The sequence below is a fragment of the Panthera leo genome, chromosome C1 (genome assembly GCF_018350215.1).
Source record: "Panthera leo isolate Ple1 chromosome C1, P.leo_Ple1_pat1.1, whole genome shotgun sequence".
In the NCBI taxonomy this organism is placed as follows: domain Eukaryota; kingdom Metazoa; phylum Chordata; class Mammalia; order Carnivora; family Felidae; genus Panthera; species Panthera leo.
The window spans coordinates 147,668,965-147,696,365 of NC_056686.1; the positions used below are offsets into that span (position 1 = coordinate 147,668,965).

Genomic DNA, 27,401 nt, shown 5'->3' on the forward strand with positions numbered 1-27,401 from the left:
CATTGAAAGGTATTTCAACTATTTGAAAGGAATAGACCTGAATGGAGTAGTATGGAAGTCAAGTTAATTGTTTGCAAGTGAGCAAGTGAAGTAAGATGAAATCACTGGACCTGACTTTGGGAAGAGGTGTGGGTGGGTAGAGGGGTAGTGAGGAGGTGTTGATTGTGGCTCCAGGAGAGATCAGGGTGGAGGGTGTTGAGGCCTCTGGAAAGGCAGGAGTAGAGCAGAGAGTGGGGCACTTACTGTGGTTATTATGGAATATCTGCTGGTAAATTAGTCGTAGTTTCCCCACAAATTAACATTTTCTAAGATTGTCAAATACCTTACCTGTTTCTGGATTTAAAGACCATGGAGGTGGGGTGGGGCACTTGGCTGGCTCATTCGGTTGAGTGACTGACTCTTGATTTCAGCTCTGGTCATGATCCCAGGGTCATGGAATGGAGCCCTGCATTGGGCTCTATGCTGAGTGTGGAGTCTGCTTAAGATCCTCTCTCTCTCTCTCTCTCTCTCTCTCTCTCTCTCTCTCTCTCTCCCCCCCCCCCCCCCCCCCCCCCCTCCCACACACACACATTTGTTCTCTCTCCCTCTCAAATAAAAGAAATAAAAAGATCATAGGGAAGGGAGGCTGTCAAGTTAACAAACTGTTGTTTGCTTATCTGGGGAGAGTCCTGTAGTAGCATTCCATGGCAGAAGTCGTCAGCCTGGCAACATTGGTAAGTGCTTCACAACAACAAGTGGTAATGAATATGAATTTTTTTGAGATGATGGTTGAGGCAGATTGATCACCTAGTTTTCTGTTAATCTCTGGGACTGGGTTTCACTACTGGGATAAGTGGGGAAATACAGACAGAGAATTCAAATTGTTTCTTGAAGGACTAAAAGCAGACTGGAGAAATAACTGATTGATTACCCAAAGCTTCATTTTCTTTTATTCATTATCTACAAATAAAATACTTGAGTATTACTGGAATGTTTTCAGGAGAGGCATTCTACAACAAGAGAGAAAAAAGCCTCTTCTGGAAATAGGTGGGCCAGATATTAAAGAACCAGAAGAAAAGGCAACCTAGTCCACTGAAGGGTACCTTCCTTTCCCTTCGGAACTTCTTTGAAAGACAAAATAAATAGAGGGACCCAGTCTTTGGCAGCATTCGGCTCTGGAGAAGTTTTTTAAAATGATAGTTACAATATCATTTTTAGGGGCACCTGGGTGGCTTAGTTGTTTGAACATCTGACTCTTGATTTCAGCTCAGGTCATGATCCCAGGGTCATGGGATAGAGTCTGATAGAGTCTGCATGGAGCCCAGCATCAGACTCTGTCTCTCTCTCTCTCTGTCTCTCTGTCTCTCAAAAAAACAAAAACAAAACAAAAAACAAAACAAAACCAAACCCAAAAACAAAAACCCAGTATCATTCATAAAACATTCTTAGAACATTCCTGTCCTTAATGTTACATAAAAAAAGCTTAGTCACTCATAAATTACTGGTTGGTGTGTTTGTGGTTTCATGGGGAATATGAGAAACTGTGATAGTTGGCAACTACTTAGTGCCAGGAATAGAATTAGAAACTGATAAAATAAGGATTTGGGGTTGTTGGGAGTCCTTGAGAAAGGTGACCTCACTAAAGAAGTGAATCAAGGAAAGTTATATTGATTCCAGAAACATTACTCATTAGGGCAATGCAACCGAGTCCTTCCTCTCTGAATGAGAATTCCTGGGAGCATCCTTTCTTACCGCAGGGGTGCCCATAAACCCATTGTTCGGACAGTAACGGAATTCATACTAACGTGTGGCTCTAGTGTACAGATTCTGTAATCTGCCAAACACTATTTCAAGGATGTGGGAAGGGGATAACATTCAGAACTGTTTGAGGAAATGAATGAAAAGCTTTTAAAATTTTTCTCTGAGTAACCTTAGGTACATCACTTGTTTACATTGGGTTTCAATTTCCTCCTCTAAAGATAAAAGAGAGGTTTATTGAAATAGTCTCTGAAAGCCCCTTCTGCTTCTAAATATGTGTCCATTTTGAGTAGCTGAGGGCAAGAGGTAGCATTTAACACTACCTACTACATATGTTCCTGGTGCTTTATATATAAAAGTTCCTTTAATCCTCATCCTTGATTCATTCTAAATCCTACCCGTGAGGTAGTGACATCATTATTCCCAGTTTACAAATGAGTGTGAGTCACGTGGACAAGGTCACTCGGCCACCACTAATATGTGGCTGAGCTAGAATACAGAGAGAAATGGTGGTAATAATAGTAACAGTGATTCATCATAAGTTTTGAATGAAATGAAAAAAAAAGTGGGGTATTGGAATTGTTCTATTTTCTCAGAGGTTACTTGGAAGTAAAACAGGCTCTTTAAAGATAGCAAGATCTTGGGGTGCCTGGCTGGCTCAGTCAGTTGGAGCATGCAACTCTTGATCTTGGGATTGTAAATTTGAGCCCCACACTGGGTGTAGAGATTACTTAAAACTAAAATCTTTAGGGGCACCTGGGTGGCTCAGTTGCTTAAGTGTCCAACTTCAGCTTAGGTCATGATCTCACGGTTCGTGAGTTTGAGTCCCACATTGGGCTCTCTGCTGTCAGCACAGAGCCTGTTTCAGATCCTCTGTTCCCCTCTTTCTCTGCCCCTCCCCTGCTTATGCTGTCTCTCTCTCTCTCTCTCTCTCTCAAAAATAAATAAACATTTAGAAAAAAGTAAAAACTTAAAAAAAAAAACAAAACAGCAAGATCTGAAATTCCACCCCTCAAAGAGGAAAAGCTCATGTTTTGGATTGTTGGGATTTGGGGAGGGGCAATAAGCATCATCCCAGTTTTTCCTGTCAGTCTGAGAGCTGACCCAGTTCTGACAGGGACAAGAGGGAAGAAGACATTGGGAGTTCACACTGCACCCTTTTTTACTGATAGAACTGATATTGGAGAATATGTGTTGGACCACTGAGGCTCCTTGACATGGAGGCCTGCTCCTATGTAGCCAGAATTTTAAGAAGACTTAATTGTGTGTCTCCAGAGAGTAGCTTGGCACTCAAGGAGAGGAAGAGGGGAGGGGCTGGGTAATCATCCCCAGTTACTGTTTCCAAACCACAAGGATTAGATAAATCACCATGGCTTTTAGGAGGGGGCGAGTGAGGGGCCAGTGGGAAGGCCCAGATGGGAGCTGGAGGCCTGCTCTCCACATGAAAGGAAATAGGAACCAGGTATCCCCCCCATAATAAATGCTGTTTTGTTTCCCAAAGTCAACAACATTCTGGATAAATTGTTCTCTTCTACTTGAGATACTGGCTTTTGTAAAAGTGAAATTGGATTTCAAAACAAAACAAAACAAAAACCCCTACCTGTGTTGTTGCTGAGGCAAGCTGCTCTGGTTTCCATTTTAGTAGGAGTCAGAGTAAACTGTTGTCCGGTATATTGTTCACTCCATGTTCTAAGTCCCTGTAATCGTGCTAATAGAAGTATCTTTCAGAAACTGAATTCAAACACATGCCTTTGGAACTTTAAAACACTTTGGTGCTTCTATTCTTTTTGGGAGATGGTGAATAGATGGAAAACTTCAGGTAAACAAAAGCCACCCTTTTCCGTATGGCTTGTCAAAGTCTCTGCTGTGCAAGAGTCCCAGTTTTAATGTTCTCCCCCCTCACACACTATTTTTTTCCTAAGAGTAATGGAACATACTCAGACTGAAAATTATTGTGGGCAACTGGCTTGCCATTTTCTAAAGTAACATTTTTATTCAACAAGTAAAACAAATTTGCCCAACTAAATTATTCATAGGAATTATAAAACTTGTCATTTAGAGTGGATGTTAGGATATTCAGGTCATCTAGAAGACTGTGGTTAAAAATAAAATGACCTAAATATATAGTTCTAATTTTTTTAAGGGAAGTTTAAGCTTTTAATTTTTGCTTGACATTGGTCCTAATTCTGTTTCTATTGGGAATGTAAGAAGCTAGCCTTTCAGTGTTCTAAATAAATAAAATTCCTTCCTCTCTTGTTTCTGTGTGTGTATGTGTGTGGTTTGTTTGTTTGTTTGTGTTTTTTTGGTCGTTTCTCATGGTATATGTGGCTCTGATTTTTAGCCAGGTTGTGTAAGTTCTGTATCTTTTCTGATACATGAGGGGTATATGTGTGAGTGAGAAAGAAACTGTAGAGAATAATAAACACATGACTCCTCCCAGAAAAATTAAAGACCGTTTGTTAATTGTTCTGATCACTCCTTTTGTACTTTAAAGGAAGGAGCATTGACATGTGAACTTGTCCCAGTCTGCTTTTGGGCAGTAACTGGAGCATAAAATGTTGAAAATCAATTATGTATTTAGGAAGATGAAACAGGCTGACATATTGAAGGCATATTGTATTCTGTTTGGTGGACAAAGCAGGGCAGTTACGTCATATTCCTGCAGTAAGATTGTGTCCCAAGGGGGTGAAACACCAAGGATAACACATCCTGATGTACCCAAACTTCACAGAACATGGGAATTTTTATAACATGCTTGCCATTTGTCCTGGGTAAAAATCTGGTCTTAAAAATTACCTCTTATTTTTTGGTTGTTAGCCGATAAGTAAAGAATTTGATTTTTTAAAAAATGCATTCTTGGCTTTGATTTATAGCAGTATGGTCAATTTACAATGCATTATACATCCTGTTGTGCCAGTGAGGTGGTAAGATCTTTGCAGAAGAGGGTAGAGAGAGTTCTAGATAACCCACTGTGCCTGACACAGCGCTGACTAGCTACATAGCCAGTTGCAGATTTGCAGGATACTCCCATGGATGTTGTCTTATGTGCACCTGAATGGAGATGCTCCCGACGACTGGGTTCTGTGAAGTCTGAGGCCACACAGTGGGTAGCTGTATTAGTCTGTATTAGCTGTATTAGTGTGAGAAGGCTGCCGTAACAAAGTACCACAAATTGGGTGGCTTACACAACAGAAACGTATCGTCTCACAGCTCTGGAGGCTGGGAGTTGAAGATCAAGGTGCTAGCAGTTTTAAGCCTCCTCCTTTTAAGCCTGTGAGGAGGGAAGGATCTGTTCCTGGCCGTCCCTGCTTGTCTTATGGAGGACTGTCTTCTCTGTGTGCCTTTATGTCATCTCCCTCTGTGCATCTCTGTCTCTGTGTCCAAATTTCTCCTTTTCTTAAGGACACCAGTCACGTTGTAGGGCCCACTCTAATGATTTCATTTTAACTTGATTACCTCTGTATAAAGACCCCGTTTCCAAATAAATTCATCTTCTGAGGTGCTGGGAGTTAGGACTATAGTGGATTTTGGAGAGACACAATTCAGTTCATAACAGCAGCACATCTTGGGATCACACTTTCCTTTTGTCTCCGAATTCCAGCAACTTTCTCAGTCTGTTTAATAAATATTTGTTGATTGGCTTGTATGCAGTTTGGACAGGGAAAGCCAAATTTTCTACTCACAGAAATGCCACTTCTTCAGTGGTTCCCTGACATGCTGGTTTATAGATAGAAGTCATTTCTTAGATCACAGCAGTTTTGCTTGAGGCTGTTTATTAATGTGTTTTAAACACATATATCTTCTCCCTCTAGATACCTGGAATATAAAATTCTTGTCATTTAATGTACACATCAGTTTAAGACATACAAACCAATATATGTGCACTTTGCCTATGATCTTTTATTTTTTATTTATTTATTTTTTCTTCTTCTCTTAGCAGGGGAAAATGGTTGCCAGTGTTTGAGGGTTTATATATAGGACACGCAGCCACCTGGATGGTTGGTCTTTTAACTACCAGGTGTCAGTAAAAATCAAGGTTTCAGGTAGTTCTCCCACTCCAAGTTTGGGTTGGTACTCAGAATATTATATCTAAAAGATAAAATATACCCTCTCACTTTAAATTTTCAGTAATATTTAAAGGGATCAGGGGCACCTGGGTGGCTCAGTCGGTTGAGTGTCCGACTTTGGCTCCGGTCATGATCTCACGGTTTGTGGGTTCGAACCCCACCCACATTGGGCTCTGTGCTGTGGCAGCTCAGAGCCTGGAGCCTGCTTCAGATTCTGTGTCTCTCTCTTTCTCTGCCCCTCCCCTGCTTGTGCTCTGACTCTCTCTCTCTCAAAAATAAATAAACATTAAACAGTTTTTAAAAAATCCAGGGATCTTTCCTGCCCAAAAGGTATCAGTTTATTTAAGAAATCTCCGAGTGTCATGCAGTTAGTTTCTCCTTAGAGCTAGGCCCAGTTTGTCTGACTCAGGGTTGTAAACTCATAGGAAATGGCCCTGTAAATGTTAGGAAATAACTATTTTGAGTGGTTCTGAATCAGACAACTACAAACACATACTGGATGTATTGTGTATGCACACACAGGTTAAATGCAGTTCTCAAAGTAGTTTTAAGTTTGCTTATATTTTAAATCTTTTTTTTTAAATGAAGAACAGATACCAGCATGTTGAAATTTAAAAATAAGACCCTGATTGAAACAGTTTAGGATATTCTCTTCTGCATGTTGATTTATAACCTGGCAGGACTCGTGTGTGTGTGTGTGTGTGTGTGTGTGTGTGTGTGTGTTTTGAATGCTGTTATAGAACAGGCGTGGAGATCAAAACCTCTTGTCACTGTTGCCCAGCATCCCGGAGTTCAAAGGCAGCCAGTAACATAGTGCTTGGCAGGAAGCCTCCCATTCTGTATATTTGTTGAGAGAGAGCGAGTCGTCTGTGTGGAGCATTTTATAATGAGGGAAGACCAGCCCGACTGCTGTAGGCAGGTACTAAAAGCCTATCCCACCGGCCTCATACTGTATGTGCTGCACATGCATTCCCATGAGGTCACCAAATTGAGAGAAAGCCCACTCTTGTGCAGTACAGCTGTTAAAATAGTTAATGCTGTTCTTCCTAAACTATTATGGGAAATACAGTATCTGGCTTTTGAGAACATGAACTTAGAGTGCATTTGGGGTCTTTGAGATCATTAACAATTTAATTCTAACAAATAGCAGCAGACTAAATTGTGTAGGCTCTGCTAATTCATTTTTTTTTTAATATTTTCTTTTTAAGTAATATCTACACCCAACATGGGGCTCGAACTCACAACCCTGAGATCTAGAGTTGCATGCTTCTTCCCCTACTGGGCTGGCCAGGCACCCCTCTAATAATTAATTTTTAAAAATCGTGCTAAAATATACACAGCAGAATTGACATTTTAACCATTTTTAAGTATATACTTCAGTGGCATCAAGAACATTCAAATTGTTGCCCAGTCATCACCACTTTCCATCTCCAGAACTTTTTCATCATTCCCAAGAGAAACTCTAACATTGCTGTGACATTGAACACTAAGCCCTCATTCCCCCCTTTCCCCCTTCTCCATGCCCCTCTAATAGGAATTCTGCTTTCTGACTCTCTGACTCTATTCTGGGTACCGTTTGTAAGTACAATCGTATAATATTTGTCCTTTGTATCTGGCAGGTTTGGTAATTCTTAAGTTGTATCTGAATAGCTTTCACTATATGCCATTCTCTCTTTGATCATAAAATAATATAGTAGATAACTTGAGGATATTAAAGCTGTAGGACAGAAGTTCAAAACTCATATGCCTTCAGGGGCCAGCCAGTAGTAACATCTGATATTTATAAAGCAGTTGCTGTCTATCAGGTACAGCTCTAAGCACTTTGCAGGTGACTACATATCTCCCCTCACCCCAGCGCCATGAGGTAACTACTATTCATATCCCAGTTTTGCAGAGGGAAACTGAGAGATGAATTATTTGTCTGAGATAATGACCTGGCTCGTATATGGCAGAGCGGAGATTCAGCTCAGTAGTCTCTGTGCCAGAGCCTGGACTCCTAAGAAGCTCCTTTGTTGTGTGCAGGTGGCATGGACAAAGGAAAATGGAATCCTGAGCCTGGGACAGAGTGAGCTGACCATAGATGGCATCTGATTCTTAACCCCTGTGTTGGGGTTAATTAAGGGAGTGGTAGATGTGGAGATGCTGCTGAGTGGGAATGTGAGCTCGGTACTGCTGGCACTTCTAAATTTCCGAGAGAAGCCAGAATCCCTTCTTTAGGTACGACCTTGCTATTCCTCGGTCTCGGCAACCTAACTTGATTAAAAACAAAAACAAAGCATGTGGGCGGAACAGAATTTCTGTAGCCTGCTACTGGAGTTTCTGGATAACCTTTTACTTGTCCAGGCCCCTCAACAGAGTGTCTCTGGCACTGTCAACACTTGCCATCGTTTGGACCCATAGGCAGGTCTTTGCTGATCTTTGCTTCCCCAGCCACAGCTTTCACAGAGCAATGTTTAGTGAATGTGCACTGAGTGAGTCTCTACAGCACTCATGATTTCTTCCTGCGTGCCGCAAGAGTTCACTGAAAGTCTAATTTAAAACAAAACAAAGCCAGTCGATTTTGAGAGGTTCATGTCCTTTCCTGTAGAGCTTCATAGTTTATTGTTTCATTTTGGGCTTTTTTGACTTAACAGTGCTGATTAAAATAAGACTTTAAAGTGTTTTTTTTTTTTTTTCCTTTAGAAAATCACACCAGAGAAATTCAAATATATGCTGTGTACAACACACATAAACCTAAACCTCCTTATTCTAACAACAGCTGCTAGCATTTTTGACATGCTTACTGTAAGCTAGCCAAAATGTTAAGGATTGTACACGCCTATTTCTTTACATTCAGTCGGTTAAGAATTTGGATTTAGATTGAATTTTAGAATTGGAAGTGGTTGTACACACCTAATCCAATTTGCTGACTTTGCATATGAAGCTGATTAGGGCCAGTGAATTTAAGAGCCTAGTTCAAGATCATACATCTGTTGAGTGGTATAGCCAGAACCCTTTCGGACATAAATGTCTGTTGAGTGGCTGTAGCCTGTGTCTCCTTTTTCCTGACCTCTGGTTCCATGGTCTTTTTCTAGACACCATAGTACTGCTACTTGGATCTTTCTGTCATCTGTGGGAAAGTAGGGCTTGTTAACTTAAAGTGTAATGTATTATCATTCCTATAAATAGCTTCTGAGCTATGGAATGTTACTAGGATATTTGAAATGGTTTGTTAGTACAGGTGTGGTTTTGGATCATCTGTTGTGCCTTTGTGAGATGCCTGGAGTCTGGAGTTACATGAGGCTAAGAAAATATACACAAGGGGGCGCCTGCCTGGATGGCTCAGTTGGTGGAGCGTGTGACTCTTGATCTCAGGGTTGTGGGTTCGAGCCACAAGTTGGGTGTAGAGATTACTAAAAAAATAAAATCTTAAAAAAAAAATAAGAAAGAAAGAAAAGATACCCAAGTCCTTACCTAATTAGCACAGAACCCTAAACTGAAATATCTGATCATCCCACAGAGAATACTGTAAATGAGAATGTAAGGAGAATGGTTAACTTACAACAGGTAATTTACAGATGATACAGTATTCATCACATTAATCTAATATTTGATCCTTTGCCCATACTTGGTAGGTGTCTGGTTTTCAAGTCTACATTTGAAGCTGGAGGGCGGGGCTTGGATACTTCTCTCATTCAACTGAAAAATATTAAGGCTTTTTTTTTTTTTAAGTTATTTTCCTGATGACAAAAGTAATTTATGCTTTTGGTACAAATTAAAAAAAAAAAAAGAAAGACAGAAGAGTAATTTTTACCATTCAGAGCTTTACTGCACACATTTAAAATGAGACGGTAAATTTAGTTTTATTTAAATGGAACAAAATGCAACTGAAATTAAAACTGAAGGAATTGCCGAACCTAAACGTTTTTTTCAAATTTAATGTCTCCTGCACACACCCCAACGATATTGCTCTAAAATTTAAAAAAAAAAAAGAGTATATGAAGGATATTGACAAGCCAGCACAAGAATCTAGATTACTTTGACTTCAGAATTCCTGTCTTTTCTACTTTACCAGATGGTCCACATGCAAGAGAAGGATAAACACTATGGAGTGGCATATAATTAAGGACTAGAGTATGTGATACAGGCCTTGGGTCAAAGTTTGAGGACTGGAAAGGGGACTTGTAAACTCCCATTTAAAAAACTTAAAAACTTGAGGTGTGCTTGGGTGGCTCAGTTGGTTAAGCGTCCAACTCTTTGTTTCAGCTCAGGTTGTGATCTCAAGCATCTCTTGCGACACGCTCTGTGCTGACAGTGAGGAGCCTGCTTGGGATTCTCTCTCTCTCTGTCTCTCTCTGTCCCTCCCCTGCTCATGCGCGCGCGCGTGCACACTCTCTCTCTCAAAATAAATAAACATTTTTAAATGTTTAAACTTTAAATGTTTAAACTTAAAAACTTAAGCTGAAAATTTTTCCTAGATAAATTAATCGGTGTCTTTTTTCGGCATTTCAAGATTATAGAAGAAAAGAGTTCTGCTATGTCAAAATGGGTTTGAAAACCCTGGTTGGATATATGTGATGTTACTTGCTCACAACAGCCTTTGGAGGTATTTCTTCTTGGATCATTAAGACTTGAAGCCTACTGGTGGCGGAGGTTGGGTGATGGGGATGACACAACTCCATTGAGGTGATACTGCTTGTCAAGGGAGTGGCTAGAGTACCACCCTCTCTCAGCTTGGCATTCTTAGTGGTCTACACTCAGGCAGGAGATGTAGATACTGCATAGGAACAGTTATGTATCACCTGGCAATCTAGTTATCCTGAACACAGTTACACTTTTGGAATTAAGCAGAAAAGCCCTCGAGCAGTCCAGAAGACGTAGTTCATGTGAGTTTATGTGCACCTATCTCCTGAGTCCAGGAGCTCTTTTATTTGGAGGTCATTTGAATTGTGAGCATTGAAATGTGTTCAAGGATTCTTTCCATAGAAATGACAGTCTGGAAATTGTAGACATGCTTGGCTGTGTAAGGACATCAGCTTGGGAAGAACACATGCTGTGCAGCCTGCCAGGCTTTTCTGAGATCCCTTGGCAGGATGGTAACTGGGTTTTTGTGATGACTCCAGGTTAGGTCTTGTTATATTCCCAAATATTTATTTGGTGTGTACTATGTGCCAAGCTCTGGGCGTATGATGATAAATTAGGGTCCCTTTCTTTTTTTTTTTTTTTTAATTTTTTTTTTTTAACGTTTATTTATTTTTGAGACAGAGAGAGACAGAGCATGAACGGGGGAGGGGCAGAGAGAGAGGGAGACACAGAATCGGAAACAGGCTCCAGGCTCTGAGCCATCTGCCCAGAGCCTGACGCGGGGCTCGAACTCACGGACCGCGAGATTGTGACCTGAGCCGAAGTCGGACGCTTAACCGACTGAGCCACCCAGGCGCCCCTAGGATCCCTTTCTGACAGGCTAAGAGGGTGGATGGTTTCATCTGTGAATACAAGACAGTATCATAAGGGGTACAGAGTAGAGATGAATGGGATATAGTGGGAGCAGAGGGAAAATTGAGACCTCTTCTCTGGAGTAAACGTAAGGTGATGGGGTCTTGGGGAGTGAATAGGATTTGTCCAAGTGGAATAAAAAGATACCCCAGGTTGAGAGAGACCTGTGTACACTAATAAGGTGGGTGGAGTCAGGGTTATAAATGTTAGAGAAAATTCTATTCCAAATGCGTAACTTGGGGCTTTTAAAAGTTATTATAAAAATCATCAAAAACATACAAGTAGTGAGAATATAATGAACTGCTGTATACCGATCAACCAGCTTCACAAACACTACTATTTTGCCAGTCTTGTTTTACTAACCCTTCACTGTTTTTTATGTGGTTAGACCATTTTATTATTTAAAAATTTTTTTTAAATATTTATTTTTGAGAGAGAGAGAGTGTGAGCAGGGGAGGGGCAGAGAGAGAGAGGCGGAGACACAGAATCCGAAGCAGGCTCCAGACTCTGAGTTGTCAGCACAGAGCCCCATGAGGGGCTGGAACCCACAAACCGAGAGATCATGACCTAAGCCGAAGTCGGATGCTTAGCCGACTGAGCCACCCAGGCGCCCATGTTTGGACTGTTTTAAAAGCAAATTCCAGACATTATATAATTTTACTTGTAAAGAGTTCAGTATGCATCTCTAATTGATAAGATCCTCCCATGCCATTATCACACAATAAAATAAGGGTATTTCCATAATATCTGTTCAACACCAGTCCACATGCAGATGTTCCCTGTTAATACAGGTTTTATACTTAAAGGGAGCCATTTCATTATCTAAAAGATGACTTTATTTAGCATACCTAATTTTTCAGAGATGTTGGATAAATGGGGCATTACTCTAATACCATATTTTTATTCCTTTCTTAAGAAATGTCATACACTTTATTTGGTCTTCTGATCATTTTAACTCAGACTGGCCCTGTTGGAGAGCTGTGTCTTATGATTTTTTATATTACGTACTTTTCCTGGATTTGGAAAAACTCAGACTCTGAGAGCTAGATTATAAATGGCTTAGGATACTCTGACCAGTTCCTTTGGTTTTGCTTCAATTTCTAGCTGTCAGTGACTAATTTATGGGCTGCAAGTGTGGAGTTCGTGCTACATAGTATTACCCTCGCAGCCTTTGAAAGCTCTTTCCTAGCATGCCTTCTTGGCTTGGACCAGCTTAGTGTCTGTCCAGATTCACATGCCAGGCTCGTTGCAGGCTCCACATGCTCAGCTTAATCCTCCAGGGGTTGGCCTGAGTTACCCTCCATTTTGATGCTTTCCTCAACTACTTGAGCCTTCTTTGGTTCTCTGTCCCCTCTCCATTCTTCCTGGCCTTTAATTATATGCTAATCTATATCCTATATACTTCATTTGCATGAAGGCAGTATGAAGCAGTAGAAGGGATGGGAACTTTGAAGCCAGCATAATCTGAATTGCTGAGCTTGTTTCTTCTACTTTTTTTTTTTTTTTGTAAATTGTGGTAAAACACCCACACGTACATAACATGAGATCTACTCTTTAAACAAACAAATTTTTAAGTGTGCTTTATAGTATTTTTAACTATAGGCACAATGTTGTACAGCAGATCTCTCCAACTTTTTCATTTCATACAAGTGAAACTTTATATCCAGTGAGCAACATTTCCCTGTTTCCCCCTCCCTTCAGCCCCTGGCAACCAGCCATTCTCCTTTCTGCCTCTGTGAGTTTGACTACTTTAGATACCTAGTATGGGATCACACAGTATTTGGCCTTCTGTGACTGGCTTATTTCACTTAGCATAACCCTCCAGTTTCATCCATGTTTTAGTATGTGACAGGATTTCCTTCTTTTTTTAAAATGTTTATTTTATTTATTTTGAGAGAGAGGGAGAGAGCACGTGTGCAAGTGGGGGAGAGGCAGAGAGAGAGGGAGAGAGAGAGAATCCCAAACAAGCTCCACACTGTCAGTGCAGAGCTCAATTCAGGACTTGATCTGACAAACTGTGAGATCATGACCTGAGTGAAGGACATTCCACTGACTGAGCCACCCAGGTGCCCCTCCTTTTTTTTTTTTTTTTTTTAGGGCTGAATAATAGTCTATGTGTGTCTGTACCTCAGTTTCTTTATCCATTCATCTGTCAGGGGACAGTTAGGTTGCTTCTACAGTCTTGGCTGTTACCAGTAACGCTGAAATGAACACTGAAGTATGGATCTCTCTTTGGGGTCCTGATTTCAGTTCTTATGGATAAATACCTGGAAGTGGGGTTGCTGGAATGCTGGAATATATGCCACACACACACACACACATACACACACACACACACACACACACACACACACACACACACAATTTTGTTCCCTTCCACAGTCCCTCTTGTTCATGTATTTATTTAACTGTGTTGTATCATAGGTAGTTAGTACTTTTTGCTTTACTAATGCCTTACTGTTTTTGATCATGTGTTCAGTAACTTTGAGAATTATTTTGAGGCAAAGTCATCATTTTCCAAAAAGAAAAAAAGAAAAACAAGCTTTTTTTCACTGGTCAGTCACAGCAGCTGTGTCATTGAGGAAGTGTTGACACTGCTTTTGGTTTTTAAATGACTGTGTGTTATTCCTTCCCAGGACTGAAAAAATTGCAAGGTTGGAATTTTCAGGATTGTTAACAAGATCAAAAAGCAAAGATATAAAGCCAAGAGGGAAAAGACTTTCTATAAAATGGTGGCAGAAAGCAGAAAATGCTAGAATTCTGTAGAAAATGATAGGTATTACAAAAATAAGCTTTGACCAGAAAATGAAGGTTGCTGTTTTTCATGTTATTTTGAATTGGAATACAGTTTAGCTAGCTAGAGTTTTTAATGTCTGATTTTTTTTTTTTCAGATGTTGATAAAAATGTATATATAAATTTAGCTTTGTTAACAGGGTTTTAGAACAGGACTTGATTTCTGTGGAGAGAAGACCTACCTCATTGTTTTTGTATTTGTAATTTTAGTAGCCACCGGTGTTAGCTTTGGAGTGGTTTGTAGAAGCCTTTTCGCTCCTTTCCATCCAGGGAAGATGCAGTTTGATGCCATTTCTCTGATTTTCCTCAGGTTTCACCTTAGAATTAGTGAATGAGGGTGTTATGGCTTCAGCATACCCGTGGTCAGCATGGGGGCATTTTTATGCATTTATTCTATATTTTAATAGAAACAGACATGTTCTGTTTTCTCTTGCTTTGTTGATGTTTTGTTGCTGGGATTTTAATTTCTGATAGGTTAAGATCCAGATCTTGTGACTTATTTGTGTTCTGGCCAGGGGACCCTCAGCTTTGTGTGATCCGAGTAATTTCCTTCTGAGGCCCGGTTTGGGCCTGAAACTCCACGCCTAGTGGTGGGGGACATGTATTGGGGGCAACAGACCTACTGTGCAGCTGGGAGGAAGTCTAGTGTACCAGGAGGAAAGAACAGGGGTCTTTAGTGCTAGTGGTCTGGGAGACAGTGGTCTAGAGTGGCCCAGAACATCAGAGTCTCCTGACATGGGTACTCATGCCCCCCGTGGGTTTAGAGAAGACCTCTGGTCCCCTGGATGATTGCTAAGAGCAAGGAAGCACCTCAGCCCCCAGAGTCTTGCAGTTTATCAGAACTGAGCTAGAGGGTGAGTTAGGCCTGTGGAATGCGGGAGAAAGAAGTCGAGTCACTAGACACAAGGTCAGGGCCTGTTAAGCAGCAAAAGCAACTTGGCCCAAACTGTTTAAATCTCTATTCTAGAAATTCCCGCTGGGTTGAGCCAGCCAGGGAGGGTGGGGCAAGGGTCAAGAGGCTTCAGCTGTGGGAAGGAAGGGCTGTAGAAGCTGAAAACAGCAGACTAGGCCTGGATGTCCTGACAACCTTGACCTCCACCCTCCTAAAATAGATCCTCAGTACCCTGGTAGGTCATTGTAGCCTGTTTGTACAATGAATGGGTCTGAATGTAAGGGACATATTCAACAATGAGCCTGAAACAAAACTGAGAATTGTTTTTGTGAATCTGGAAATAAGATTTAGTTTTTAACTCAGTTTAGAGTTAAGTGTAGATAGTTAACTTTAGATAAAAAAATTCCTTGAACAAAGTGTAAATCATGACCTTTCATTTATGGAACTACAAAATAAGTTCATTAAAGTACTCTCTTTACTAATCCCAAAACAAATCAGTACTTGTGAGTGCTATTACTTATCAAGACAAAAATGGGAAGTTACCCAATGATCAGTTCTGAATAGATAACTAATTGAAGCCATTTGAGGTTGGGTTGCTTTTAGATGAAGGAAAAACTCACCCTCACCTTTGTGGTTCAGATAGGTACATGCAGTGGTGCAGAATTTATTCCTTGGCTCCATATCCCATATGGATTAGATTCTAAGATAAACCAAAGCTTGTCCCATTGTTGAATCCTAACATTTAAACTTTTATTTTTTAGCTCCTTAAGAGAGCAGGAAAATCTGTATCTTTAAAGACCGTAGAAATGCTAGGGCTTATGTTACCTATACTGGAATTAAAATTAAAAAAAAAAAAAAAAAAAAAAAAAGGAAGAGATGCTTGGGCTATCTTAAAACACACTTACTTAAATCCCTCTTTCCTTAAGATTATCTGGCCTATAGGGCTTCTAGATTAAGTGAACTGACACAGGGTCAGGAGCATCAGCTGTGAGATGCAGAGATGGGGGGCATGGTGTCCATACATGGTGTTCCTGTGCTCAAGGATGTTTATTTTTTTAATTTTTAAGACTTGTTTATTTTTGAGAGAGAGAGAGAGAATGTGAGTGCACAAGTGGGGAGGGGGAGAGAGAGACACACACACACAGAATCCAAAGCAGATTCCAGGCTCTGAGCTGTGAGCACAGAGCCCAATGCGGGGCTTGAACCCATGGACCATGAGATCATAACCTGAGCTGAAGTTGGTCGCTCAGCCAACTGAGCTACCCAGACTCCCCTGTTCAAGGATGCTTAAATCTGGTAAGGTGCTTAGCTTACAAATACAAGAAAAGATAGATGGGAAGTGACTAGTGTGTGGAGAGTATGGGAGTAGCCAGATGGAAGGTTTCTGATCAGAATGGCAATGCTGAGGGTTGTGTTCCTGCCTCTGAAAGTCTGTCCTGGTGTTCAGTGCTGTTGGAGACCGCATAGAGACAGTGCATTGCAGTTGGATACAGTGCCCGTTCTTATTTTTGAGAACACATGGGTCTTAGGGACAGAGGGTGGCCATGTGAGCATCTTCTCTCCTCGACAGAGTATCTTGTAGACCCACTAAAAGTGAAATAACCTTTTCCTAGTGCCCAGCATAATCTTTCAGGGCCACTGATTGTGTTTTTTTGGAATGCCTTGTTTTGGTGTCCTTGGACACTTTTGGGGATTGAAAGGCTATTTAAACTATAACTATATTTAAATTATAATCTACTATTTGGGATTTTATAAATTGTCTCCTGTCAGTCATAATTTCTCAGGGCTGTCATTATGCCTTGATCTAGCAGTCACCAACCACCCTCTTAATTTACGGTGGTCGGGGAAACCAAATATTTTCCTCCTGTTAGAATCCTATCTAAAAGAGGAGTAAAATAGCTCTCAGGAGGGCCTGCGAAAAAGGTGCTGCTGGATCAAGGTGGGGAGAGGCTGGGGAGTTCTCTTTTGAGCTGTGTGTGAATTTATTCACAGATTTTGGCAGCAGCAAAGACTAAATTTTGGTTTGTAGCTATTTGCTGGATAGTTGAGATTGTTAGCTTATGACTTCTGTCCCTTTCCTACTACCCCCAATAGTGTGTAAAATTTTCCCCCCACCTGTGCCTGAAGCAATTTTATTGTGGAGAGGAGAGGATGAATTTTTCTCAGGGAAAATGAGAAGGTGAATGAAGGAAAAACCCAGGGCTGAGGCAAGGGTTTGGTCTGTCAACCATTGGTCTGTCTGTCAACCATTATTCTTGAAACCTAAGATGGACTGATCTCTGTGGAAGATACCGAGGGATTATGTGGAGCTTGCCTTCAAGAAGCTGAATGTGTAGTTGGGAGAGAGAACTAACAGACCCGAAATCCTAAAGTGAAAGTACTAGAGAAGTTTTGCGTTGGGTGTGACTTGAGTCAGGAACTTTGAGCTGGCTGTGCTGGGGTCCAAGCGGTATCTGAGAAAGTGGCCATGCAGTGACATTGGAGAAAACAGCCACACTGGGAGAATGTAACCCCAGTGAGGAAGTGGCAGAGGTTATGGAGAGGTTTAGCAGCGCATCTGGTAAACCCATTTCAAAGGAGAAATGGAGGAGAGTTTTTGACTGGTTCACTGTTGTGTCTGTGTAGTTGATTAAAATGTAGACTTCTGGGCACTACTCCAGATAGTATGATCCCCTTCTTATGTGGTCTGGGGTGGTCTCCAGGGATGGCCCAGATCATTCGGGTACACTGGCCTGCAGGACATATTTTAGGAAATATTGGTCAAGGATGAATTAGGCAAAGCTGATTAATTCCTCCATGAGACACAGGAATTGGGAAGGAGGCATCCAAGCTGGGCTGCCTGATTTTTGTCACCATTTCAGAAGGATGAATGGAGAGCAGGTTGCCCTAAGAATTAAAGAACATGGACATGAGAATAAGCTCCTCAACTGGAGACAGTTCCTGCCGTCCTCACCCTTCACCCTGATACCCACGTTCTCCTCCCTAGCCAGTCACTGTCACGTCATAGAACATAATGATGCTAATTGAAATCACATCTGGGTTCAGCCCCTTATGAGCCAGCTGGTTTTATGTCTAGGGCAGTTCTGTTTTTTGGGTGCTGTAACTCCAGGCGTTATCTCTTAATGAGTATGTGCATTGTTAAATTTGGTGAGCAAGGAAATATGCATCATCAGTTAAAGAAAAACAACAACAAACCTGTTAATACTGTTAGCAAAAGGACCAGGAGAAATCATAGCGGTAAATACAGTTTAGTTGATTCTTCACATATGAAAACCATCATGTTATATAATCACTTCTTACATACCAGACACTTAACCTAGGGATGTTCTTTACAGATGAGCTTTGAATTGTTACCTCTTGTCATCCCCATGGCAGGGCCATCCAGAGCGTACTTGGGGAATGACCCAGGCTTCCCCGCCCCCCCCCCCATGTCTTCTCCCTGAGAGAGTGTGCCCTGCAGGCACACCTTGCACTCACTTTAGTGATCACCAGCTGCAAGTTGTTACTCATTTCAGCTTCCTCCAGCCCTCTCCTCGGTCCATCTGTTTGTCCTGCCACCCCTTATTTTAGGCATAAATGTTTACTGCTGCCCCCATACCTTCAAGAAAAAAGAAAACACTCTGGGGATAGGGCAGGGGCGGTGGTTCACAGTCCTGGCTATACATTAAGGTCAGCTGGTCAGCTTTATGAAGTATCAACAGTTGAGCCTCATCCCCGGAGATTCCGTTTCCATTCTTCCGGGCGTCAGAACTTTTAAAGCTTGCCAGGAGATTCTGATCTGGTGGCCACCTCACTGTAAGTTAGATGTAATGATATTAGCTGTACATGTGTCTTAAGGGAAATGGAAGCTGCAGGATTTAGAATGAACATAGGTAGTATTTTAAAATAATGCTTTTTGCTGCTCGTGTTTCAAATGCATGTCGAGTCCCCAGGTTGTCCTTCCCCCTGTCTTCCTCCTTTATATAAGCCTGCTTTCTATTAAGCACCAGCATTCAAAATGAAACAAAACAAAAAAAACTGAGAACATTCTTTTCCTTGCTTTAGCATTTCTGTGGTATTGTTTTCCATTCTGTCCATGCAGCTAGCTGATTGTGACTTGCACCTCTGTGAACTCTCAGACCCAGCAGGCTGTGACCTTCATCACCTCTCTGGGCCTCACGTTCTAATGGAGCAGCATTCGGTGCTGCAGAACCCTGTACAACCAGAGCTGGTGGACTGTCACACGAACGAGTGGCCACACACTTTAGTCCATGAACACATACAGTAGTCCTTGTTTTGTTGGCTGAAGAGGCCCACTGCTAGCGTTGAGGGAGAAACTTGAGAGGTAAAAAAGAAAATTTTTTGGTGAATACTTAACTTCTATTGGATGAACAACTTGGGAGTCTCTTTGTTCATCCTTGAAAGCGAGTAAGAAAGTTTGGCAGGAAGTAGACCCTAAAAATTCTCAAAAGCATTTTAAGTTTTATTGTTTGTTTTATTTTTGTTTGATTTTTTTAGGAGCCAATTGGAGATTAGATCTGCAAAGTAAAAACTAGTGATTGGCAGGTGAGGGTTATCATTCACCTGGGCTCTAAACTCCTATGTTTTATGTTCCATAAAAATTTTCCCAATAAGTGTACTTTGTGGTCTTTTGGATTTTACGTGAGAATATTTTATCACATAATGCTTGGTTTTCAAAACTTTCTTGGGCCCAAATTTCAGATTATGCATTGAAAATGAATGGATCCCTTTGAATGGAGGAATAATGAAACAAAAACAAGTAAAAAGTAGACAGTTCCACTTTAATCTAATACAGATTCTGAAGGACAAAAGGTGAAAAGTCCAGGCATAGGGTCTGTTCTGAGTTTGGGTAGGTGAGTGATGTAACTGCAGTTATAAGTAACTTCTCAAACACCACTCAGAGTTCCTCTGGTCTCATTGACCTCCCTTTTTCCTTTCTGTAATTACTGAACATGGCCCTGAAAACCCATGTAGGGCCAAATACAGAATCTAAACTCTGTGATCTCATCACCACAAAAACAGACTATAGGGACAGTCCTCCTTTTCACCGGAAGCCGCCTCCCTTTGGGACCACTGTAACTCCATAATTTATAGTGGTGCCTTTGTGGTCTTGAACTTAGAAAGGGCATTTCCCCCTGTCCTTACAGAAGTTGTGTAACAGATGGGTTGTTCTAGGTGGAGAAGGGGCCAGAGGGAAAGTGTGTGCATAACCTGTTACAGATGTAATTTTAAGGGTGCCCACACATCTGTGGGTCCTCTGGGCAGGTCTGCCTGACAGCCGGCATGTCTAGGCTGTGATGGATATTCTTTTATACTTGTGTGTCGGTGTGGTTGGGACAGATGAGAAGCCTGCCTTTTCTGCTGAGGCGTGTTTTAAGAAAGGAGGTTGGCTGAAGTACTCACACCAGCTGTGAGATGGATTCCCTCCCTAGCTGCCAGAACCCTCCGTAGAGAGGCAGGTGATCCCTATTATGGGCAAATAATAGGAAGACGCCCTGAGATATTTGAGCTGCTGTTCACCAGGTGGTGCTGTCCTGCAGTGAATGCTTAAATACTACAAGTGAGGTCAGCAACCTGGTGGAAGAAAGGTCTGGGGTGCCTGGAAGACTTGGTAGCATTTGTTGGCTGTCACTAGACGTGAGATGAGACTCTTTTGGAGGAAACATCTGACCCAAGCGCGATCACCTGGTTCGTGTAGGTTTCTCCTCCACGTTCTGCTTCAGTGAGATCTCTGTTGTCTCTGAAGCGGAGGAAGACATGAACCTGTGCCCTGCCTCTGTCCCTGGTTTCCTCCTAGAGAAAGGCTCCTGTGCTCCGTTCTCATCTTTGAAGTCCTGGTGGGCAAGGGGGGCATGTCTTTTAGAGCTCCTCATTAAACAGACTTAAAGGGGAGAAAAGGCCTCCACCCAGCCTTTGCATGCACAAACCTATTATATTCTGCTGCCCTGCCAAGGTGCTTTTGTTGGCCTAAACGTGACTACACATGATTCTGTCCTATTAGGCAGTGAAGCCTCGAAGGCATTGACTTGGACTGAGCCTGATGGCTGGTGTGGTTGAGCATGGATAGCGCCCTTGTAGAAGAGCATTTCCCAGGGAAAGAGACTGAGTCAGTCATGGGGAACCTCTTATTGGAGTTCTTCTTTCAACAAGCCTGCGGTTGGCATCTTCTTGTGACAAGAGCAGGAGGTTGGGATAGGGGGTGACAGGTAACACCAGCCCTGGGGAGACTGGTAGGAGGGGAGGTCAAGGCAGAAGGAAACAGATGCTAGAACTCAGATCCCCGAGAGGCTTTTTGAGCTCAGAGGACGGTCTGGTGGGATACTGTAGGTGTGGGGCAGGGCATGCAGTGGGGGTGTTTGAGCTGTGTGTGGAGGATGACTAATTTCCAAAGTGCAAGAGAGGTGCTTCAGGATGAGGGACCTGGGAGAGCAGAGGTGTGAAATTGAGCGGTATGTTCAGAGTGAGCTGTGTCCAGAGCTGGGATCTGTGAAGAGTGAGGCAGGAAGTGTGGGAACTTCAGCACCCTGAGTGTTTTAGAGAGGTTCTGGGCTCCTTATCTCAAACCTTTGAAACATGTCTTTGTGTACTGGGTTGCAAACCGATTAGCCTCACTTAAAACCTGAGCTAGGAGAAGTAAACAGATACTTCAGTACCTTGCTCAAGACAAGGAACTTTCAGTAAATGTCCCCGGTCAGCTTGGATAGAGGGCATCAGAAGAAAGAACAAATTTTCTCAGTTTTGCCATCCCCTCAACCTGCTTTCTCCTCTGTTAAGAGTATGTATATGGGTTGACGTCTCTTTTGTCTCCATCATGGCTTGGTTGGGAGTTTCAGGGAGGTTGTGGCTGGTTTTGTAAACTCTTTGCTTCTCATCTCCTAGGGTGAATGTGCTCACATGTTGTCTTTTTTCCAGTTCTCTTTCTAGCTTTCTGTGGTTGACTTGTCCCGAGGAACTTTCTGGGTGCACCCCGAGTGAGCCAGCTTCTTTCTGTTGCAAACAAGTGGAGTCTAGGGTGAGGCAAGGTGAGTGAGATCCATGGCAAACCCATCCTCTGACAGACCACCTTTTCCAAGATTGGTTATTCTCTGAAAATTTTGAGGACTTTGGAAGTAAATTGGCTTTTTAGTCAAATTTAAGAAGAAATTTTTAAAATTGGTGTCTTAATTACTAGGTGAAAACACTCTTGTTAATAGGGATGCTTCAATACATTTTTTTCCAGAACTTTTCTGAGTTTTTGGGTCTCTCTTTATGGTTCCTAGCATGGTACTTTTCCAGTGAAAACATTTAGTACGTGTTGTGTGAATAGCTTAATACCTTAGTGCTGACAGTTTGCAAATACAGAAGTCCTGTTAAGTTATTCTGAGTTGTGTCTCTTCTCTTTTCTGGGTTTCAAGGAGGATTGTTTAGTTGTGCTCCTTTAGGAACTCTGTACTATTGTTTTCCTGTACTGCAGTTCTATATGTAAATTTTTTTTTTTTTTTCAACTTTTTTTTATTTTTTTATTTTTGGGACAGAGAGAGACAGAGCATGAACGGGGGAGGGGCAGAGAGAGAGGGAGACACAGAATCAGAAACAGGCTCCAGGCTCCGAGCCATCAGCCCAGAGCCCGACGCGGGGCTCGAACTCACGGACCGCGAGATCGTGACCTGGCTGAAGTCGGACATTTAACCGACTGCGCCACCCAGGCGCCCCTGTAAATTTTGAAACAAAAATACCTACCTCAAGGGTTTTGGTGAAGCTGGAGGCTCCCGATGGCTAAAACTTTTGTTCTTTTCAGGGGCACCTGGGTGGCTCAGTCAGTTAAGCGTCTGATGTTGGCTCAGGGCATGATCTTGCATGAAATCTTTGTGATTTCAAGCCCCTTGTTAGGCTCTCTGCTGTCAGCACAGAGCCTGCTTTGGATCCTCTGTCTCCCTCTCTCTCTGCCCCTCTTTTACTCTCTTTCAATCTCTCTCTCAAAAATAAACAAATGATAAAAAAAAAATACATAAAACTTTCGTTCTGTTCACATTGTTATATTCCCTATCTCTAATGTGTAACAGTTAGTAGGGCTCAAATATTCGCTCTTTCCTTTAAGAAGAGAGTTGGCTGAGAACAGAATCTTCAATCCCATCTTAAGTGAGCCCAGCTTGGAGGGTTGTTATTTATCCTCCACTGCTCACAGTTGAGACCGTGGAGCAGGAATCCCTAGGAGGTCCAGGACAGAGTGGTTGACTGAGGGTTCTGAAGACCACTCCATATTCCTTCTCCTCTCTGAGTGGTGGAAGGGGCCCCCATAGGAGATGAGGGTCAAGGTTAAAGCTGCCTCCAAACTTCCGTGAATTCTCGAAACGTGCATGCAACGTGCAGGTGCACTATGCCATCTGTCTTGTGTGGCTTGCTGGCAGGATTTCATATCCTGTACTCACCCCTCCTGCCATGCCTCACTCTTCCATGAAGAACACAGTGGTCACATTGCCCCTAAAACTTTGGGGGATCCTGACAAAAAGTAAAGCTTGTCAGAAGGAGCATGGCTGGGGAATACACATCAGAATCTAACATGAAGCTTTAGAAATTAGAATACCGGGACTCCCCCCCCCCCCCCCCCCCCCCGCCCCCAGGTGTGCTAAGCTAGAATTTTGAGGATGGGGAGGGAGTCCTTACTATTTATGTTTGCTTTTTTAAAAGCTCCTCAAGAGGTGATAGTGTATAACTTCTTGAAAAATATTTGTATGTGGAGTAGACTTAAAAACAAAGAAGTTCTTTCTTAGGCTGAGCAGATGTTTGGGGGAATTATTTTTGAACTCTACTAACTAGTTTAACCAGTTTATACAGCCAAGCCAAACATTCCCTTGTTGTGCCATAATTTGTATTGTAGAACCATTTTATAACTTTAAGTTAAAATTGCCTGGGAGACAACACTTTCTATGGTTGTAAGTGTACAAAGAACGAGAAAAAATGACATTGAAGAACAATTTTCTAAATTTAATAAGAGTTAGGGCTTATTTAGAAATCCAGGTGGAAATCTGCTTAAATGGAATTTCACCCAAAGTATGCAGAGATTTGCATATTGAAACCAAAGCTTTTTGACCTGTGGTGACACCATTTTCAAAGTAATATTGAAATAGCAATTTAAATATATTGCCCTTAGAGATTTATTTGACAGGAAATTTATTTAGTAAGGTATACATTTTTTTCCCCTTCCGGGACGTTTCTTGGTGGTAGAGAATTAGCTAATTTTTCTTTATTCCTTCCCTGGGACCATCTTCAGGAAGTAGATAGGAGCTTAATAGCAAAGATCAAGTTAAATGTTTTTTAACTATGTCTTCTTTGCAAATTCCCTTTCTCTGGAAGAAAACCTTGCAATTTGTTACTTGAGGTTTTAATAGTTTAATTGATTTGACAGAGAATAGGTTTCTTTTCAAGATCAAAGAATCTTACTGTTTAGTAGGACTTCACAGATGGCCTATTATCTGTTTTTTATTGCCTCAACTTCATGGAAACTGCTCTTGTTAAGGTTACAAATGACCTCTGCTAGGACTCTTGGCGTGACTTTTCTGTAGCACTTGATACTACTGACTTATTTAGTTTTGAGAGAGCATGAGCGGAGGAGGGGCAGGAGTGGGGGCAGAGGATCCGAAGGTGGCTCTGCACTGACAGCAGCGAGCCCAATGAAGGGCTCGAACTCATGAACTGTAAGATCATGCCCTGAGCTGAAGTCGGATGATCAACTGACTGAGCCACCTAGGTGCCCCTTTTGCACCATTTCTCATATTTGCATCCCTGCCCCCTCCCCTGCCTCTACAAGGCACCTCATCTCTAGGCTTCTGTCTGCTTTTCCCACATTGGTCATTGGCACTATTCAAGCCAGAAATGTGACTCATCCTTCATCCTCCCTCAGTCAGCCCATATCTTAATTTGCAATTAAGTTCTATCACTTTAATAACCTAAATAATAAAGGAAAAGGCCAGTCCACTGACATTTAAATATTATAGGTATTAAAAGTTGCAGTTTGGTTTGTATAAGCAGATAGAATAACATGAGACAATTGTGACCATTTATATAATACACATTTTATGCTCAGCGTAGGCCTACATATGTTGTCATGTTATTTCTAATTTTCACAACTATTCTGTGGCATATTATCTCTGTTATAAATGAGGACTCTAAGGTTCAGAGAGATTAAATTACTGGCCTAGGATCACAGGGCAAGTAAAGCATGGTGGGGTTGGGATGGGGGGATTTTAAACCTGTGGGTTGGTCTGCCTGACTCCAAAGCCTTTAACACCATGTCACCATGTCTTGCTGTGTTCCCATAATGCCACAGTGCCATTGTAGACCTCTGGTTGGTAGGTTGACTTTGTTGAGGAACTGGGTGTTATTCAAATTTGTGTGTCCTATATTTTTTCATAATAGTAGGTGCTAAAGGCAAGATTTTTTTTTAAATGGGGACTTTCTAAAAAAGTCTTTATTCGTTTATCCTGAGAGAGAGAGTGCACACACAAACGAGGAAGGGGCAGAGAGAGTAGGAGAGAGAGAATCCCAAGAAGGATCTGTGCTGTGAGTGCAGAGCCCGACACAGGGCTTGATCCCAAGAATGGTGAGATCATTACCTGAGCCGAAATCAAGAGTTAGACACTTAACCAACTGAGCCACCCAGGCACTGCTAAAGACAAGATTCTTTTTTTTTTTTTTTTTTTTAAATATATGAAATTTATTGTCAAATTGGTTTCCATACAACACCCAGTGCTCATCCCAAAAGGTGCCCTCCTCAATACCCATCACCCACCCTCCCCTCCCTCCCACCCCCCATCAACCCTCAGTTTGTTCTCAGTTTTTAACAGTCTTTTATGCTTTGGCTCTCTCCCACTCTAACCTCTTTTTTTTTTTTCCTTCCCCTCCCCCATGGGTTTCTGTTAAGTTTCTCAGGATCCACATAAGAGTGAAACCATATGGTATCTGTAAAGACAAGATTCTTAATGGCAAAGCCATGGACCATGTCTTCTGTGGCTTTATCTGGGTTCAGTTCCTGGTTCTTAGATGTGCATTAGCTAGGTAGCCAAGGTTAGGATGGTGGGATCATGCTGCTTATCCTCCCAGAGTTCTTATGAGAAACAGGTGGGATAGCAGAAGAAAAAGTGCTCTAAAATTTGGGTGCGTTTTGGGGGAAATGATTAGTTGTGGATGTCAATAATTGACTGCTCAGATGAGCCTCTCTTTAAGTTTTTACTTTATAATTACATTTAGTTAGCATACAGTATTTATATTAGTTTCAAGTGTACAATATAGTGATTCAACACTTCCATACACCGATTGGTGCTCATCATTACTAGTGCACTCCTTAATCCTCATCATCTCTTTCACCCCTCCCTGCCCACTTCCCCTCTGGTAACCATCAGTTATCTATAATTAAGAGTCTGTTTCTTGGTTTGTCTCTCTCATTTTTTTCCTTTGCTCATTTTTGTTTCTTAAATTCCACATGTGAGTGAAATCATAGATATTTGCCTTTTCTCTGACTTACTTCGCTTAGCATTTTAATATCTAGCTCCATGTTGTTGCAGATGGCAAGATTTCATTCTTTTTTGTGGTTGAGTAATATTCTGTTGTATGTATATACATATACATATGTAGGTGTATGTATATATACATATACATATATATATATATATGTGTGTGTGTGTGTATACATAACCTCATCTTCTTTATCCACTCATCAGTTATAATTTGGCTATTGTTGATAATGTTGATATAAACATAGGTGTGCATGTATTCCTTTGGATTAGTGTTTTTGTACTCTTTGAGTAAATAGCCAGTAGTGCAATTGCTGGATCATAAGGTAGTTACATTTAAAAATTTTTGAGGAACCTCCATATTGTTTTCCACAGTAGCAGCACCAGTTTGCATTCCTACCAATAGTGCACTAGGGTTCCTTTATCTCCACATCCTTGCCAACACCTGTCATTTCTTGTGTTGTTGATTTTAGCCATTCTGACGAGTGTGAGGTGATAGCTTATTGATTTGCATTTCCCTGGTAAGTGATGATGAGCATTCTTTCATGGGTTGGCCATCTGTATGTCTTCTTTGGAGAAATGTCTGTTTATGTCTTCTGCCCATTCCTTTTTTTGTTTTTGTTTGTTTGTTTGTTCTTAAGTTTATTTATTTGATAGAGACTGAGACAGCACAAGTTGGGGAGGGGTAGAGAGAGAAGGGGAGAGAGAGAGAATCCTAAGCGAGCTCTGTGCTGCCAGCACAGAACCTGATGATGCAGGGCTCAGATTCATGAAACTGCGAAATGTGACCTGAGCCAAAACCAAGAGTCGGATGTTTGACTGAGCCACCCAGGCACCCTGTCTTCTGCCCATTTCTTAACTGGATTATTTGTTTTTTGTGTGTTGAGTTGTAGAAGTTCTTTATATATTTTGGATACTAACCCTGTATTGCATTAAGTCATTCGCAA

The 27,401-nt window shown here is 41.6% G+C and overlaps 1 protein-coding gene across 7 annotated transcripts in view; it reads left to right on the forward strand.

The window, feature by feature from the left end:
• TANC1 (tetratricopeptide repeat, ankyrin repeat and coiled-coil containing 1) overlaps positions 1-27,401 on the forward strand; it is a 240,464-nt gene that overhangs the window by 33,745 nt on the left and 179,318 nt on the right. For 6 of the 7 annotated variants that reach the window (XM_042948898.1, XM_042948897.1, XM_042948901.1 and 3 more), the window contains exon 2: positions 21,878-21,987. The exons of the other annotated variant lie outside the window; for it this stretch is intronic. The gene's annotated coding sequence lies outside the window, so the exon portion shown is untranslated. The remainder of the gene's footprint in view (positions 1-21,877; positions 21,988-27,401) is intronic. 7 annotated transcript variants of the gene reach the window in all.